General features: G+C 43.5%; 1 protein-coding gene across 1 annotated transcript in view; it reads right to left on the bottom strand.

Annotated features, from left to right (window-relative positions):
- APBB1IP (amyloid beta precursor protein binding family B member 1 interacting protein) overlaps nt 1–10194 on the bottom strand; it is a 99621-nt gene extending 89427 nt beyond the window's left edge. The window contains exon 1 of the mRNA XM_074946112.1: nt 10051–10194. The gene's annotated coding sequence lies outside the window, so the exon portion shown is untranslated. The remainder of the gene's footprint in view (nt 1–10050) is intronic.
- Nucleotides 10195–18140: the final 7946 nt, after the last annotated feature.

Below are 18140 nucleotides of genomic sequence, written 5' to 3'. Positions count from 1 at the left end.
TGTAGCTGCTGCAGTTATGGGTGTGTTCTACTTCCATGCCCATTTGTAGTACACACCCTTACTTGTTTACAATGATGGTTTATCTCCACAAGCATTTCCCCACTGAGCCCTGGCCTCCCAGATACCAAAGTTGGTCAAAAAACACAGCAGAAGGGGAGAAAAACCCTCTGTTCTGATAGACTACATAGCTTTCAGAAATGGACCTAACTCTTACCTCAAGTGAGAAAGCTCTTTGTTTGTTTTATCGTACAGTCAAACTGACAGTAACTACATCAGCAGCATTCAGAAAGAGTCTTTTGGCCAGTGCTGCTGATGCATCCTTATTGTTTCTGTGTTGTGATAGAATTCTAACAACATTGAAGGGGGGAATCGGGGGAGAAGCTAATCATTTAAAAAAATCTATTCTGCTTTCCAGGCACACAGAAGCACAGTGGGGAAAGTAACAAATACTTTCCTCATGGATTGTAATTTCCAAATGGACAACCTACCCTAAATTCTCAATTACTGAGAGACAATCTTCACTCATTGACATATTTGCTTTCCACAACCAACTCTCTGTATAAATTTTCATGCGTGATATACCCGAATACTTGGATGCTAATATCTAAACTGTATTCTTAAATTTATTCACCTAAATTTGGGTTAATGCTGATTTTGTTTTTAAAGTCATACGATACATATGGTACATATTTTGTATTTTTGGATAATCTAAGCACTATACCCAGATATACAGACACTCTTTTCTCAACCTATGTCTTATATAATTTTTTAACATTAGCTTTAATAAAAATTTTAAATCTGCTCTGGCACTGCCTAGCTACCAAGGAAACAACACTCTCAGCCTTCTGTAATTAGAGGATTTTATGAACACTCTTCTAACACTCACCACTCTTCTTTGTACCCTGACCTCCAGCAAGTCTACTTCACTCCTACCCCCTTTATTCCAAAGAGCATCTCTCAGGCTTCTATATGCCACATGCCCTGCCTCCCTCCCTTGAAATCTCTCCTCCTTACCCACCCTTTTCCATAGTCCTTCACACTATGATCCTCCAGTTAATTCTCTCTAAGTATTAACGTTTTTTAGGGGGGAAATAGGTGCTAATATGATCTGTACTGCCCAAGAAAGTGCACAAGTTTCTTATGTTTGCCCTCCCTCCATCCCACTTGTCTTTTTATCTTGCCCAGAGTCCTCTCTTGTCATGATCTGGAAGCTGTTAGTCATGATCAGTTTCTACTGGAAGCTATGCAAGGGAGGAGTTGTATTTTTACTCACCGTGAGAAGCAGCCTGCAAACCCATGTGCTATATTCAGCTGTTAAATAATAATCACTTTGAGTCAGAAAGTATTAGAGGTCAAAAACACTACTTTAAATAGATGGGGTTGCATTCAACCCTGCCTTGTGCACAGCATAAAACAGGTGCAGGGTAGCAGCAGAAGGTTTGCTCACACCAGAACCCTGCAATGTCTGCAACCCTCTTCTCCACCAGAGGGACTTGTAGGGGCTGTGCTGGCTGGGGATGGCCAGGAAACTCAGATACAGTACGTGTGCCTCTGGGGATATGATAAGCCTCTGGCTACTGGCAATGCATCTGATTGAAGCGTGAGAATCTCCCAAGTTCAAAAATAACTTTGTTCCTGTGTTTCCTCTAATATAACTGTAAACAAAAAACTTATTTTAAAAAGTTGCATAAGAATTTTGTATTTGTGATAGCTGCTTGCTTGTCAGCGTTGGAGGCCATTATTTGCAGGTCAGATACAGCACAAGCACCCAGAGGAGCTTCAAGCTGGTCTGCTAATGTTCCCTCCAGGGCCTGGTGGGTGCACAACTCTAGGAGCGGAGAGTAGCTCAGTCCATATGTAGTCAGCCATCAACCTTTTTTTTGTGGGTGGCAAAAAGGGTACTAATTGTGGTGAAGGCTTTTTGAAATGTGCAGCCCTTGGAACTGAACTGAGTCCACCAAAATAACAGGTTTCAGAGTAACAGCCGTGTTAGTCTGTATTCGCAAAAAGAAAAGGAGTACTTGTGGCACCTTAGAGACTAACCAATTTGTAGATCACGAAAGCTTATACACCAAAATAACTTCACTGAAATGCCATGAGGTTGGTAAACTTTCAGTTGCTACTGATGTGGGCTGGGCTCTTACAAGCAATCCAGAGGTGGAAGGCTCGGTGCCCCATTACCAGTCTTCTGTCCCCTTCCATCAGATGGGTGCACTAGTTATCTAATTTTAAAATTTTGGACTGAGGAGACTGCTTGTTTCCTGGAGTCTATGAATAAAGGTACCTGTTGGGGGATGGGGCAGAGCGCTAGAAGTCCCATCTTCCATTCCCTAAGTTACCTTGATAATGCTCCTGAGTGGAAGTCAGGCAAAGCCTGCACTGGGCCTTCTGCTCCACCTGCTCTCTCACCACCATGGACTGCAGTGCGGCTAAAGTCAGATTTACCCCTCCTTCTGTAGCCTCTCCCTGCCAGGCACAGGATGATAAAGTGTCCACCGAAGCACTAGTCTATCACTGGGATTATCTGAGGACAATGGAGAACTTTCTGTTGTCAGGGACATGAGGGACAGTAGTAGCAGATGCATGGCATGTATTAATACTTATTCATATTTTCCAGGCAGCGTCCATCACTTTAACAGTAACAGTCATGAGAATGTAACCACATTCATAGTGTGAGTGAAAAATCACTTCAGAGGAGAAGCCCCCGTAAGAAGTGTCCCTGCCTGTTGAGTGGTGGAGACCCTAACATTTCTGAACAGTAACGGGGAAGACATTTTAGCTGCAAATATTTTGATTGCCCTCTTCCTTCCCAGGGCCATCACTCTTCTGTCTATAAGTCCCTTCCCCCCACTACTTTTGATGTGCTCTGAAGAATTTGACCAGTGGCCTTCAAATCCCTTTCCTATCTCTCCTCCATACCAAATGGCTGTTCCTTCAACCTAGCTCTCCAATGGCTACTGAGTGCTCACTCCCCTGAAGCAGCCATCTCTGGGAGACTTCCAGGTGTGGCCATGTTCTCCCTTGATCAATAACAGTTATCCTCGAGGACCTACATATCAGATCCCATTGCCCTGAACCTGGTACAGTCATTTACACCAGTGCAAAGTGAGTCTGAATCATTACCATTCTGATTTCATAGAGCTTTAGAGTCCATTTTACCGGAGTGCAAATGACCACACAAGATTCAGGGCAACAGAGAATCTGGCCACTGTCTGATGGATATCCTCCTCCACATATCAAAGAATCCCACTCACGACTGCATGGAATAAGACCTGCCCAGGTTCTTAAATGGCAGAGTGTAGGCTGAGTCTTCCAAGATTGCCAGAGTAACCCCAAAATACACTACCTTGGGATTTCCTTAGCGCTGCAGTTCTAGCCTTCAAGCTGCAATGAACAGAACTGACATCTCTCAGCTCCAAGCCGTCAGCACAACAATGTCCAGAAGCATTTCCTTCCCATGCTGCTGCAATACATAGCCTCTAGATTAAACTTCATGTAGATTGAGGCAGCAGCAGCGACATCTGTAGGGTCCCCAAAATGTCTAAGGAAACTAGTCATCTGGCATCCCCTGAAAAACTGAGACACCAGTAGCATTTCTCAAAACTTCATTGCATTGAGACCCCCTTCTGACAACAAAAATTACCATATAGCCCTGGGAAGAGGGACTGAAGCGCCGCCCTGGGTGGAGGGGCCAAAGTCAAAGCCTGAGCCCCATCACTCAGGGCTGAAGCTGAAGCCTAAGTCCCACCGCCCAGGGCTGAAGCCCTTGGGCTATGGCTTCAACCCTGGGTGGAGGGACTCAGTCTTTGGCTTCAGCCCTAGGTCCAACAAGTCTAATGCCAACCCTGGTGACCCCATTAAAATGGGGTCCTGACCCACAGTTTGAGTACCACTGGCTGAGAGGATAGGCAGCCTTACCCTCAGGGCTCCTGTAGATAGCAAAGCGATCCTGGAGCATTAGGGAAAAGATTTGGGGAGAGGGCAGGAAAATCTTGAGAGGGAGGGTGTTGGGGGCATAGAGTACAATTGCATTTGGATTGCCAAATGTTGCTCACACATCAGGGCCTGTGTACTCTAATAATTTTATTAAGATGATGTTGAAGTAAAAAGAAAACTTTACAGAGTTTAAGCATAGAAGTTTCTGGTTATCAGGGAATAAGGTACAGATGATCAAGGGGTGCGAAATTCGGTTTAGGAACGGGTAGCGTAAGGAATACATAATCTGCAATCTCCCCGATTGGGGGTAAAAGTTTAACGGGTCAAAGTACAGACATTGAGATATGGGGGTATGTTGTTCATATAATGGCTATGTTCAGGTGTGGAGTATAATGAGTGGATACGACGATGAGGATGGATTTAATGTTCAGTGAGTTTATGGTTCCAGTTCATATGATCCAATGGAAAAAGTCTCTCTGTTATTACACTCTACTCCCTTCCCTACAAACTATATTCTTCATATCCCTTTCCAAAAACTCTTTATCTTTTCTTTCAATATATCTTGACCTGTTTAAAAATAGTGCTAGCTGATTTGGCATTGTAACGAAGAATTTGCTTTGTTGCCTGCTGATGTGGAGCGAAAGTGAAATAAATTGACTGGGATGTGTCTCCCAATACTACTGATACCTCTTCTTTCCTTGCAATGGTATGAAAGCTCTAACATTGGCCCCGGTGTCCTCTGAAAGCTTTCTGATAATACTACTTTGTACTTATCTGAGCCACTTTGCAAACATCAGATGTTCTAATAATTAAGGAGCAATTCCCCATACAATGAAATCACTCCCAAAGGAGCAAGGGATGCCTCTGTATTCTAGGCCAACTATTCATCTCATCCAACCTATTGATCCATTGCTTCCCTAGACAGTAATGTTGGCATGGGAAATGGTTCACTATTGTTGTGAAAGAGGAGAAACTGGGATGGTTTAGTTTCTCCTCAAGCTTCCAGGAGAGAGAAAAGTGGATGATTCTCAGATATCCTTCCTTCCCCCCCCCCCACACCCCCAGCTAACTCCATTCTGAGACTCTGCTTAAAAATGAGGGCTCACATAACCCCTTTTTCATTTACGTTTGCTCCCAATTTGTGAATAAAAGGCGACAAGTGATTTTATTTCCAGTCGCAACTTTAAAGTGGGAATTTTCAGAGTAGTTTGATAGCGACTATTAAAAAGTTAAACTTTTTTCTCAAATCAGTAGATGGATCTCTCCCTCTCCCCTCAACTTAGTGGAATTTTAGATCAGCAGTTAGTTACTGCTCTCGTCACTTTCCCTGCAGGAAGCACAATTGTACAAATAACACGGTTTCTCTCCACTGAGAATCAGTCTGGCATATAAAGTGTCTGGCCTGAAATGCCGACTTTTCTTCTGAATGGGATGAGGAAGTACATTTTTTTACAGAAGAAGACTGGAGCAGTAATTGTACTTAGAAGGGCTCTTAGCCCTGGGGTGGCCAAACTATGGGCCATTGGGAGGGACTGAGTTGGAGCCTAAGAGGAGTTTGATGGCTGCAGGTAACCTGCATTAAATGGAGTGGATTTCAGTCACCCACATCTATAGTATACCCGTAGTATTACCTTGCCTTAAGATGCAGCACTGCATGCTGGGACAGCTAGCCTCCACAGACTATACTTCTGAATAAGTGAGGGTAGCCATAGGCCACAATGCAGAATCCTTCTGCGCCTCATTTACCTACAAAGATTTGGTCCTGACACCATGTGACTAGTGACTCTCCCTTGTGTCTTATGTAGCCACCAGGCTGAACATCTAGGTCATGTGGAAAAGTTTATTTGTACAGACACACTAAAAGTAACAAACACCACCAAGTTTTGAATTAGTTAAGCAATATCCTGCTCCTCACAGTGTGTGTATCGTTTGCCACTGGAGGAAGAATCAGGGTGACTCTGACCTGCTCTGCTCATAAGAACTGCAGGTTCTTTGCCCGATGCTAAGAAAGCACTGAGTCACCACCTTTTGCCCCCTTGAATAGGTTTTACTGCAGAAAAAATAAAGAACTAAAGAGACACAGGATCAAAGAAAACACAAGTTTAGACAAAAGCTCTACATGCTCCACTCTGTCAACTGAGGTTACCTTTACTAACTTAAAAATGAACACCCCAAACCTAAGTCTTTGGAAAATGTTTGTAAAACTAAAGCAACTAAATCCCAGAGAGATGTTCTGGCTAAATCTCATTCTTAGAGCAGAATTTAGCCTTTTCCTGTTTTTAATGTTCCATTAGGACATGGAAGAATGCATTTAGCTGACATATCACTGAGGCAGTTTGTAGAGGCTGCTCAAGGCCTGACACATGGTTAAGTTATAGGTAGCACAGTAAAGTGTTAAAAATGAAATGCAAACCAAACTGACACAAATACAATTGTTTACATAATGAATATAGCCTCGAATTCAAAAGGCATTAGCACCTGCTTGAGGATGTTGTGCACTAAGCGATCAGGATTCCCATCAACAATTTGCAGCAAGAGTTAAAACACAAATTACTCAATTCAGTCTTTAAGGTTCCTGTCCGTTGTTTGATTCCAGCCACTAGAACAGCTTGTTACTATTGTAGCATTCACAGGGAGTGTTTAAAGAAAAGAACAACAAGCAATACCCCCACTACTCATTTTCCAAACATACATACCATCGTCTCAAAAGCTAAAACAAACAGGGTTGTTCAACTATGCATCTTACTTTGTTGATTGCCTGAAACCTCCCCCAGACAGTCACAGCCCATACTGCAGAGTTAATTGTCTCCATTTGACCTACCTAGATATTGCAGATGAAAAATACATCTTGAAGTGATACTTGCACAAAATGTGTGTTCGAATGCATTGAACATCCACTGGGGGAAAGGTGTTTTTAATTAAAAAATGTGCAGGGGGGAAAAGAGAGTGAATGTTCTGGGAAAAATCTGAGAATTTTTAAAGAGCAATGTTTCACATTATAACAATATTTCTGCACGCTGAGGCTTATATTTTATCCTTGATCTTTGTGCAGATCTCTCAGTGTGAAGTCTCCACAGTGGAGTCTCATATTACCTAACTTTCATTTCATTAAAAACAAACATCTGTGCCTAAATGGCATGAACCAGGAATATCTCCACTGAATTCAGTGGAATTAAACCTGCACAAAACTGATGTGAGGGTGGAATAATCCTTGGTTACATTGACCAGTATATGGTGTAGTCATATTCTACAAGAATACCACGTAGCATTATCACTAATTAAAAACTAAACAACAACTGACAATTCACTTTAAAAGTACACTATGTTTTGATGTGTTACTCTTAGTTTTACTTCTCAGCTAACATAATGCAGTCCTTCACGTCAGGTCTTCCAGCCATTGGTGTGAATTTAAGGAAGTTCTTCTACTAAATACTAAATTCTAATATGCACCTTACAGGATATTAAGAGCCATTTCAATTAAAAGAAATTAAACAAAAAGCAGAAATGTGAAGTCATGAACTTGCTGCTAAAAACAAAGGAAGTACATTTTCTTCAAAACAGAAAGGTATTGTTAATCAGGGTACATGACAATTACAGTGGCTTAATGGAAATTGCCTTCTGCTGCCTTACATTTTACATAAGTGTAATGCAATGTCATTCATATATAAAATTCTACAGAGCACATTCAGCCCTAGTTATATTCCCATTTACTTCAATTAATTGTGCCCACTTATACCACGGTTGAATCCGATCTCCACAGTAAACAATGTGGCACTTGCACCTATTTAGGCCATGCCAGGTTTGGCTTATTATTATTTGTGCCTAGAAGCCCTAATCATGGATCAGGACCCACATTGTGCTAGGTGCTGTACAAACCAGAACAAAAATATGGTCCCTGCCCCAAAGATCTAAGTACAATTTTTGCTGTAACAGGACACAACTTTGCATAGATAATAAATAAGACATGTAAAATACTTAAACAAAAAGACATTCCTAATCTAGCACTTCATTAAGACGATGGCATATATTTTACAGCTATGACACTGGGACAAAAATTAGATTGAAACAAATAGTGAGTGATTGTAAGGATCAATATTCTACTAAAACAGAACATTATTGTAAAGATGATGCTATAATACTGAAACAATATGAGGTGTGAAACTTCATTAACTCTGACATTAATGGATTTATACATGAAACTGGTTTTTGTTAAAAGTGAACATCTGTAGCCAAAAACAAGGATTTTGGGGAACTTGCAGAAGGAATCAAAAGCAAGAGATAAATACCTGATCTAAAAATACTGAAAATGAAGAAGTTTGGGATTACACATCCAAGGTCGTATTTTGGCTCAGAATTAAACGAACCATGATAATGAGCTTTCATGGTTCAGCCTTCTTTTTAAAAGTAGTGTCCAGGGTTAAATGCCTGACTACATTTAATCCTAGTATTTTCTCAATAGGGACTGCAGAATCTAGCCCACAGAGAGAGAACGCTCCTTGAAGCATACTTAATAAACATTAATGAAAATTAACTTGCAGAGAAGAACAGCACCTTTAACTACAAAAACAGACTTCCTATAATACCAAGTATGGTAAATCAAATGAAAATTGATATTACTATTACGTTAATAAATTATTTTTATCCAGGTCAAATCTGCTTGCCTTGCTCCATTACGTGGTCTTAAATATAACTACTTTGCATGAGTAAGGTGAGGAGAACTTGGCCCTAAATGTTTTTCCAGAGAAGTAAAAGAGGAATCATTATTGTTGTTCTCTGAATTCTCTTAACCTATATTCATTACCATTTACTTAGATGACCTCATGTTTTGCAAGCACAGATAAAGACATACTCCCTGCCCTGAAGATAGAGATACCAGTTTTTTAGATATCCTAAGCAGAATACAATCTTGCATTAATAAAGGCCCATACTGGGTACTGAATGCCACAAGTAATTAACTCATTGGGATTTGTGGCTTCCAGAAAAAAGGACAGTTTATTCTTAAATCCAGCTAATACTAACAATGATTTTTAAATGAGTCTTTTCCTCAACTTGTATTTAAAATACGATTGTTTTTCTTCTTTGGTGCACTATACTCAGTTCTGTCCAGTTGATGTGTTCAGTGCAAAGTGTTCATCCTGACCACTGTACATTTCTTTTATAACACCAGGTATAGCATATTATGTATCCTTTAGTTTTAATCACCTAATATGCAATTTTAGGATCACAGTCATCTGTCTGATTTCTATTTATAATAGGAGGAAAATTTAAAATAAGTTCCCCATAATGAGGAATTTTCACAGGAAACCACAGAACCATTTGCAGTAATGATCCAGCCCCAACTCTTATTCACCAGAGAAGCCTTTATTCACACAGTAGCCCCCTTGGCTTTATTAAGATCACTTGTCCTAGTAAGGCCTACAATGGTAAGTAACGGTTGGTACAGGGTTGGGCCCACTTGTTATTTAACGTTTATATTGCAACAATGCCAGGAAGCCACAATGGGGCCACGGCCTCATTGTGCTACGCCTGTACATAATGTATTATGCTTTTAGCACCTTTTGATCTGGGGATCTCAAAAGCTCTTCATGAAAGGGGGAGGGGGAGTAGGCAGCATTATTCTCCCCTGTCCCAGAGGGGTCATTTCCATGGTGGCAGAGAATGATCGCAGGGACACAGGGCTCTCATCTCTCCTCCCCATTGAAGTTCCCCAGCCCCCGGGCATGACTCCCCTCCGCTCCGCCCGGGCCTCCCGCAGGCTGGGCGAGCAGGGTGGCGCCCGCCTGTCGAAACGGAGCTGCTGGAACTGATGCGCTTGCTGCAACTTCCGCGGCAGGAAGCGTGGCAGAGATGGCAAAACAGCCCGCGGAGAGGAGCGCGCACTCGACCCTTTCCCACCGACCGGCGGGCAGGTGGCCGGGCGGAGACTGTCCCTGGGTGGCCGCTCCCTCCCCAGCCGCGGGGCTACCTACAGGGGGCAGACCCCGGACCTTCACCTGCACCAGGTGGCTCTGCGCCCCTTTGCCCAGGGAGCCTCAGGTCAAAGTCACCCTCCCCCAGCAAGCGGGCCCGGGACAGTGACCGCCGCTGACTGGCAGCGGCCCGCGCCGCTCTTACCTTGCTGGAGTTTCCCCGGCTGGCCTGTCCGCCCGGGCTGGAGAAGGCGCCTGGGGCAGCGGGTGCGAGGAGCAGCGAGCGGGCTCTGATCACACAGCCAGGGCTGGGGCAATGCGTGCAGCCGGCCCCAGCCTTGTTCGTTCACCTCTCACCAGCCCCCACCCAGGCACGCTGCTTCCCTCTCTGTGAGGAAGTGCTGTTGGCCTATCAGCCGAGTTCAGTGGGTGAATTGTGTCACGTTCAGCACCCCCACACCCAGCTACTCTGGGCAGAGGGACCCACCCCAGGCACAGCCATGCCCCCTCCCTGGGGACAGGGACCCCTTCCCAGACATTTCACACAAGCCCCTCAAATGCTGGGAGGAGAGGTGCCTGCCACTGCCTGGCACCCTCCTCTTGAGGAAAGCCAGACTCCCCCATTCCCAGGCTCCCTGCAAAGACTCCCCCAAAATCTGCTCTACCCACTCCCGGCCCCGCCAAATCCTGTGGAGGGGGAATACCGAGGCAGTGCAAGGAACTCCCAGGTCCAGGGTGAAGGGGACTGCCAGTGATTAATTTGTAATGAAAGGTGCTGGGGCTCAAGCAATTTTTTACTTTCATAACGGATGCGGCAAGCCAGAGGTGAAGGGGCTATGAATTGCCAAGCCTAGAGGTGCCGGGGCTCAACCCTGGCAAGCCCTGGCAGAAATTAAGCCCTGGGGTCTGCCCTATTCACTGCCCCAGATCTGCCTCCCACTCCTTACCAAGCAACCCCACCCAATTCTGGGTGAAGAGAGGCTCCCTACCCCGCACCCCAAATACTGGAGACAGGGACCTTTCTGGAGCCTCTCTGCAACCAACCCAGATCCTGGGGGAGAGGGACTCCCTACACAGCCTGCAATCTGCACTTACAGCCCCCAGAGAGAGGCCTCTCCCTCCGCACCCTCTCACTGCCCCAGTGTCAGGGGCCTGTCTGCTGCCTGTGCCCCTTGTGGTGGGAGGTAGGGGCACTTTCATTCTTGCAGGAGTTTGTTTCACCCTTGCTGCCCCGTCTCTGCTTGCTGTGTGTGAGGCACACACGCAGAGATGTTCCCCTTGGCTCTTTGCTTACTGAGATTTTCTGCTGGTCACACACATCTGCCACTGACTGCAACTGTAAAGTACCCAAGAAAGCAAGAGCTTGAGCGTCTCCCTCTCTGGCATGCTGGGGCTGGGCACCCTCCCTGTCTGAAGTGAATGTGCACAGGACGGAAATGCCAGCAAACAAAGCATCAGCTGCAAGCTCTGCCTAGGCTGGGGGTGGATAGGGACCGGGCCAGGAGGGGAGTTGCACTCCCATACACAACATTGCCACACTAACCACCATGCAGGGGAAAGCAAGGGGTTATTTGTGTCCCGGGGGGAGCAGCCTTCGCTGTTCCTACAGGGCACTGCACCAGTCCCTTCCCCATTCTCTCTCCCCTAAGCTGATTACTTCACCCTGTGACCTATCTTCCTTCCCCTTCTTTGCCTCTCTTGTTTGATCCTCTACTGTTTGATCCTCTCTGGTTTCACATGTTAGCCCCCTAGAATCCCCCCTCCCTTGTACTGTAGCTTTTTCTGTTTCACTTCCTCAATCCTGCAAACATTTATACCTAATTTTAATCAAAAAACCCAGTCCCCATTGAAGTCAGTGGGCCTGGTTACATGAGTCAAATTACTCACACACCTAAGCGTTTGCAGGATCGGGGCCTAAAACCATAAACTGAGGGTACAAAGTGCTGTCAAATGCACATAATAAACTGGACGGGGGGGGGCGGGGAATAGAGAAAATTCTCTTTCTTTCTTTTCTTTTTGTTATAATAATCCGAAGTGTTGCATGTAACTATAGTAGATCTACAGTTTTCAGACAAAAATGTGATTTTTCCCCCCCAAGTTGGAGGTGCCCCTTTAAAAAGCATCTTCTTTGGAAAGAAACATCTAGCTAAGCCACATCAATCATTTTTGGTGGATTTGGTGCATTGCAAACATTGCAAATTGCTATCCTAAAAAGTACCGTATCTTGTTCACTAAATGGAAACAATTTTGCAGTGTGTTTAAACTTCATAAAAAGAAGCATTTGATAAAACAAAGAAATGCCAACCCATCTTTAGGGTTGTTTATCATCTGTCAGAAAAGGGAATATAAATTAGAAAATTCAGCATGACTGTTTCTGACTTCACGTTTTGACCTTTTTAGTTTTAATAGACCATAAGTGTTGAAAGAAGAATGCCTGTTGCATTGACAGGATACTATAACTATTAGACTGAAAGCTAGCTAGAGTCCCAAAGTGCTTGTGTTTTACAGTTTTATTGTAATTTCAATAATAGCTGCAGTGCTAAAACATTTAATTATAATGAATGTGATGGGGTGTCCACTCCACACATGCCCTGGAGAGGTTAAAGTGCTAGCTGGGTCAATTAACTCCCTAGGCTGCACCTGGAGGAGAAGAAAGGGAGTAGGGATTAATTAGATGAGGCTCAACTGAATGGGAACATGAGGGGCCTCTATAAAGCCCAGAACCTGAGTGAGAGGGAGAAAGGGAAGTAGTTTACAGTTATGCCCTCCCTAGGAAAGGGGAGATGTATTTGGGGCTACAGAAGCAAGTATAGCTCCTTTCTGGGAGTTTGAGCTGGCAAACTCAGGGAGAGCCAGAAAGGATCTGGGGGGGAAGTAGCAAAGTATGAGATAGGGCAGACCTTGGCTGCTTATGAGAGGGCCCCTGAGCTGGAATCTGGAGCAGAGAGTGGGTCTAGGTTCCCCTATCAGCCTTGGGGGTTGGGGGGAGGAGTGGTATAGATCAGTTAGTGGAGAGTGGACTTCCAGGGACAGTTTGTGCTGGATGACTTTGACACCCTAAGAAGGGGGAAACATGCATAGTGACCTGGTTTGGAGAACCAAGTTGTGAAGAAGGCTCCCCTGGGGGTGCAGAGGCAGGTGGTGAGATTGCTAGAAGAGGGTGTAGTCCCTGAAGGGAGCTAATCCTCTGAATAGCCTGGAGGATGTGCCCTTTACTGGTGAGTTGACACAGTGACAATGAATGATGTTGCAGGTGGCCTTACTCAAAATTAAGGCTGCTTGACACACTTCCTTAGAGGACCAAGTTTTCAGTTGCTTAAAACTTTGCCACACTCACAAATATTCCATGCTAGGTATCTGCCTAAGATTTGTTTGTGTCAGAAATGTGCCTTTTGCCATCTGTCTGAAAATCCATCCAAATTTGGACAAGTTATAATACTTTGAAAAATCTGTTTGCACATGCTCAGTTGGAATTTGTTTGAGTTTAGCTGCTTAAGTCTCCAAAGATTCCATTGAATGCTCCATCCTGTGGCTACAGAGGCTGAGCAAGACTTTCTCTGAAATTGCTCCTCACAGAGATGGAATGATTGTGGTGCACGGACAGAAAGCATTTCAAAATATTGATTCAAAATGAACCGTTTTGTTTCAAATTTTTCCATTGAAATCAACAATTACTTTTGAAACCCATCAATTTTCCTGAAAACCCATATTTAATCAGGAAGTCTTTTTTTTTTGTTTTTTGTTTTTTTGGGGGATGAAAAAACTGTTTATATGGGACTCCATGGTTAAAACTCCTGTGCTGTATTCATGCTAATGGCTTATCACGTAGGGCATCTAAACTGCCACTGGCAGTTGCTGAAATAAAAATACTAATTTTGCTAGGCTAGTAGAGAACCCTATTTTGCTAGTGTAGATGCCCCTCTAGTGTTCTTAAGTATGTATTGTGTGTCTGTCCCTGCTCTATTCAGTTAGCATAAAACACAACCAAGGAAACGGCAGATCATGTTTAATGGCAACCTTTTCCTACCCCTGGTTTCAGAGTAACAGCCGTGTTAGTCTGTATTCGCAAAAAGAAAAGGAGTACTTGTGGCACCTTAGAGACTAACACATTTTATTTGAGCATAAGCTTTCGTGAGCTACAGCTCACTTCATCGGATGCATACTGTGGAAAGTACATAAGATCTTTTTATACACACAAAGCATGAAAAAATGGGTGTTTACCACTACAAAAGGTTTTCTCTCCTCCACCCCACTCTCCTGCTGGTAATAGCTTATCTAAAGTGATCACTCTCCTTACAATGTGTATGATAATCAAGTTGGGCCATTTCCAGCACAAATCCAGGGTTTCCTACCTTCCCCCCCCCCCCCGACGTTCTTGTTAAACACCCATTTTTTCATGCTTTGTGTGTATAAAAAGATCTTGTGTACTTTTCACAGTATGCATCCGATGAAGTGAGCTGTAGCTCACGAAAGCTTATGCTCAAATAAATTGGTTAGTCTCTAAGGTGCCACAAGTACTCCTTTTCTTTTTTCCTACCCCTGTGCATTGTAACCTAAAGGTGGAAGAATAGGCATCACTCTTAGTGGGCATGTGAGAATAAATTAGTGGGGCTCATCCTCAGAGGAAAACATGATTTCTCAGAAATAGCAAATGATCCTGAGCTGAGTCTTTTTTGGTCACGTGTGGTGCAAGTGTTTTATTCTAGTGGGATGGGTGGGGCTAAGGAAAGAAGAAATAGAATTAGGGAAGTGGAGCCTTAAAGACTAACAGATTTAGTTGGGCATAAGCTTTCTGAAAAAGTGGCTTTTTACCCATCAAAGCTTATGCCCAAATTTATGTTTGTCTTTAAGGTGCTGCTTCCCTAATTCCAACAGATATATCTGGGCATAAGCTTTCATGGGTAAAAAAAACCACTTCTTCAGAAAGCTTATTCCCAGAGGTGAAAGTAAGCCGGTAAGCCATGCTGGACCAGACCGGCTTCCCCAGGCTGGCGATTTAAAGGGCCCCGGGCCCTGCCGCTGCTGCAGCGGAGCTCGAGCGGTGATTTAAAGGGCCTGGCACTCTGCTGCAGTAGGGGTGGCTGGAGCCCCGGGCCCTTTAAATCACCTCTGAGCCCTGGGACTCCCCCATTGCCTCTGCAGCTGGGAGCTCTGGGGGTGATTTAAAGGCCCCGCCTCTTCCTGTTGAGGCCGCGCCTCCACTCAGGACTCTGGCATACCGGTAAATCCTTTAGGTTACTTTCACCCTGCTTATGCCCAAATAAACCTGTTAATCTTTAAGGTGCCACCAGACTCCTCGTTGTTTTTGTGGATACAGACTAACATGTCTACCCCTCTGATAATTAGGGAAGTGAGAGGGAAGATGATCATTGTCCTAATGAACGTAAGAGGAGAAGTTACTGCCGAGCAGGTGGAAATGTATAACATTTCTTAATTGGTTTTCTCCTTTTGCCTCTAAAATGAATGTTCAGAGGATCCATCCCACTCCTGAACCCCCAGTCCACCACGTATCTGCTGTTCTCTAAAAGCCATTCATTTTGTAAGGGGGGAAAAATACAAATTGTCTGGCATTTGTGTGACTTAAGAGTTTAGTTTATGCAGTTACAAATTGTTTTCCTTTTCTTCTCATTGGAGAGTGGATCAATGGATAGCTATTCACTGCTCTAATGTTGTCATTACACATACTCGGCTCTGGTAGCCTTATCAAAACTCTTCAGTCTCTGCTGGTTGCATTTCTTTTGAAATGCATATTTCACTCAAATAGAAGATTTTGATTTAAACAATAATACTTGCTGCTGAGAGGAAACACTTTTATCAGCAAAACACGAGGGGGGAAAGATTTATTAAATATAAACATAATGAATTTTACCATATGTGTACTACATCATTCTGCACTTTCATCTCTTAATCCCTTAATGATGTGACACTGAGACCAATCCTTAGTCTGTTTACAGGCTGAATGTTGACAGATTTTGGAACTTAATTCTTAACAAATAATTAGCTCTTTATCTGGAATTACAAGAGAGCCCATATGCGAGGCCTCTGAGTCCCTAACATACTCAAAATATAAATATCTTTAAGATTTCTAAAAAAAGATCTAGGGCATAGAAAATCAGGCTCCAAACTGAGTCAACCCAAAGCCCATACACCATTTAATTTCTACCTAAATCCTATTTTGAGGTTCAAATAGTATTCAGGCCTTGCCCTGGCCCTCTCCATAGAGTGTGAATTTAGCCATCAGTGCAGAGCTGGTCCACAATTTTGATAAATTTTGCTAAAAATTTGCAGGAAAAACTTCCTTTTTTTGTGTTACTGTCAACAGTTTTTTACTTTTAAAAAGGCCATTTTATCGCTCCCTCCCCCTCTCTTTTAACCAGCTCTAGTGCAGGGCAAATAGGGAAGAATAGAACATGAACAGTTCTGCAGAAATCCTACAAACTCCTCAGTCTTGGTTCTGAGGTTTATGTTGTGGAAGGGCAGTTTATCACAGTACTAGGTACCAAACATCCTAAAACACTTGAATTTATCTTTAAGCTCCTTTCCATCTCTGGGGACAGCCTGAGAATTAGCTCATAGAATAAAAGAAATTAAAGATGAAGACCAGCCAGGTCATTTAGCATGTGACTGTTCCCTGCAGTATAGTCTCTATCTGTCTTCTTCTAGTGATCATGCCTTTCACTACTGACCATCTCCCATAGGATACCTCTTTTTCTTCAGTGTTGAATGGGAATTTCCATGAAATTAACTGAACATGTGGACCAAATATGCCTAGCCCCCACAGGATATATTTAGTGTAGGTACCACAGACAAATGCATAGTTCCCCATGCTACCACAGGGTATACTTGGCAATGAAGTTAGTGACACAAGTGAAATCCATATCAATGTTAGTCTATGAGGGCTCAGTTTGGTGGGGTTTGCATCCTAAATGAGGGGACACGTTAGCCACCAGTGGGAGCTCTAGCAGGATTGGTGTCTTGTCTCCTCTTCATACAACTGCAATTTTCTTTTTCTGATTTAGCAGTTTTTGTAATCGCTTTTAGGGTATCACTAATACATCTGTAAGTACGGTCTGATTAAAAAGTCACTTGCATGCAGCATAAATTTAACTATCTTCTTCCATGTGTGTATTAATCCATTGACCCAGTTCTCAGCTGCAGCCAAGTATCATTTTAATGCAGCTGAGAACAGGATCTGCAAAGGGGTCGTAAGCCACCTTTATGCTTCTCTGAACCTGGGTCATCTGGGCTCCATTGCAGGCATAAACCAAAACAGCCCAAAGGTTGCTTTAAAGAGCATCAGTTGCAAATGGCCCCAAGGGATCACCATGGTGCACTGGTCATGTCCCCTTTTCCCTGGATACAGCTATTCCTCCTATGCCAGCAACTGAAGGTGTTGGGTGGGTATACAGTGGAGAGCCACCCAAACCAAGGGGAATCCTCCAGTGGCTGGAGAATCTGGCCCATGACATTAGGGTCCAAATACTATACATTTTTCTACAATGTACTGGCTAAAACTGCAGCATGCTAAAACAGTCTAAATATAGTATGATGTGGCAGGTATCTTAGCTGCATACCTCTGAGTAAGATTCAGTTTGTTTATATTCACATCTTTGCTAAATATTGCACAATGCACTCCTGCCTTGGATGAGAAGGAAGTGACGGTATGAGCTTTTGTGGGAGGGGGTCCAACCTGTGGAAGTGAGAAGTGGAGATATTGCCTAATCACTTATTTCTCCACAGCTCAAGCAGCAGATACCAGGGCAGGTGAACAGCTGCAAAAATAGTCTTTTTACAAATATTTTTTCGCCCAGAAAGCCTCTTATAGTTGCAATATTCCCCAATGGCTTATTTTAACTAAATGATCCCTTTATGCTGCCAAAAGACTCCATCCACAATGGAACACAGACTCTGCCCCAAGCACTTCAAACAAATTTGGAAGCAGACAGGAAAAGCATGTAGGATAACTGTGACATGCTCTTGTTTATCTCTTCCACCTAGAAGATATGTTGAACTAGGAGAAGATTCCATTTGGTCCTCACAATTTGCTCTATGCAGAATGTGTTGCCATAGTCTGGTTTACATGTCACTTAGATCACTGTATATGTGACCTAGTAGTCCTCATCCTCAAAGGAAACTTGCACAACACTTTGAAAAATGAGTCTGGGAGCTTAAAGTCATAACCCTGTTAGACTCTAAAAATCATAGTCTTAATAAGCTATAAATCCAGTCTTTATTACAACAATCTGTAAACCACTAACACCTCTGTAGTCATAGGACTAAAGAGGGGTTAATGGG

This window comes from Natator depressus, chromosome 2, assembly GCF_965152275.1.
Source record: "Natator depressus isolate rNatDep1 chromosome 2, rNatDep2.hap1, whole genome shotgun sequence".
Classification (NCBI taxonomy): domain Eukaryota; kingdom Metazoa; phylum Chordata; order Testudines; family Cheloniidae; genus Natator; species Natator depressus.
Note: the sequence above shows the minus strand (reverse complement) of the source record. Positions and strands in the feature narration are given on the sequence as shown.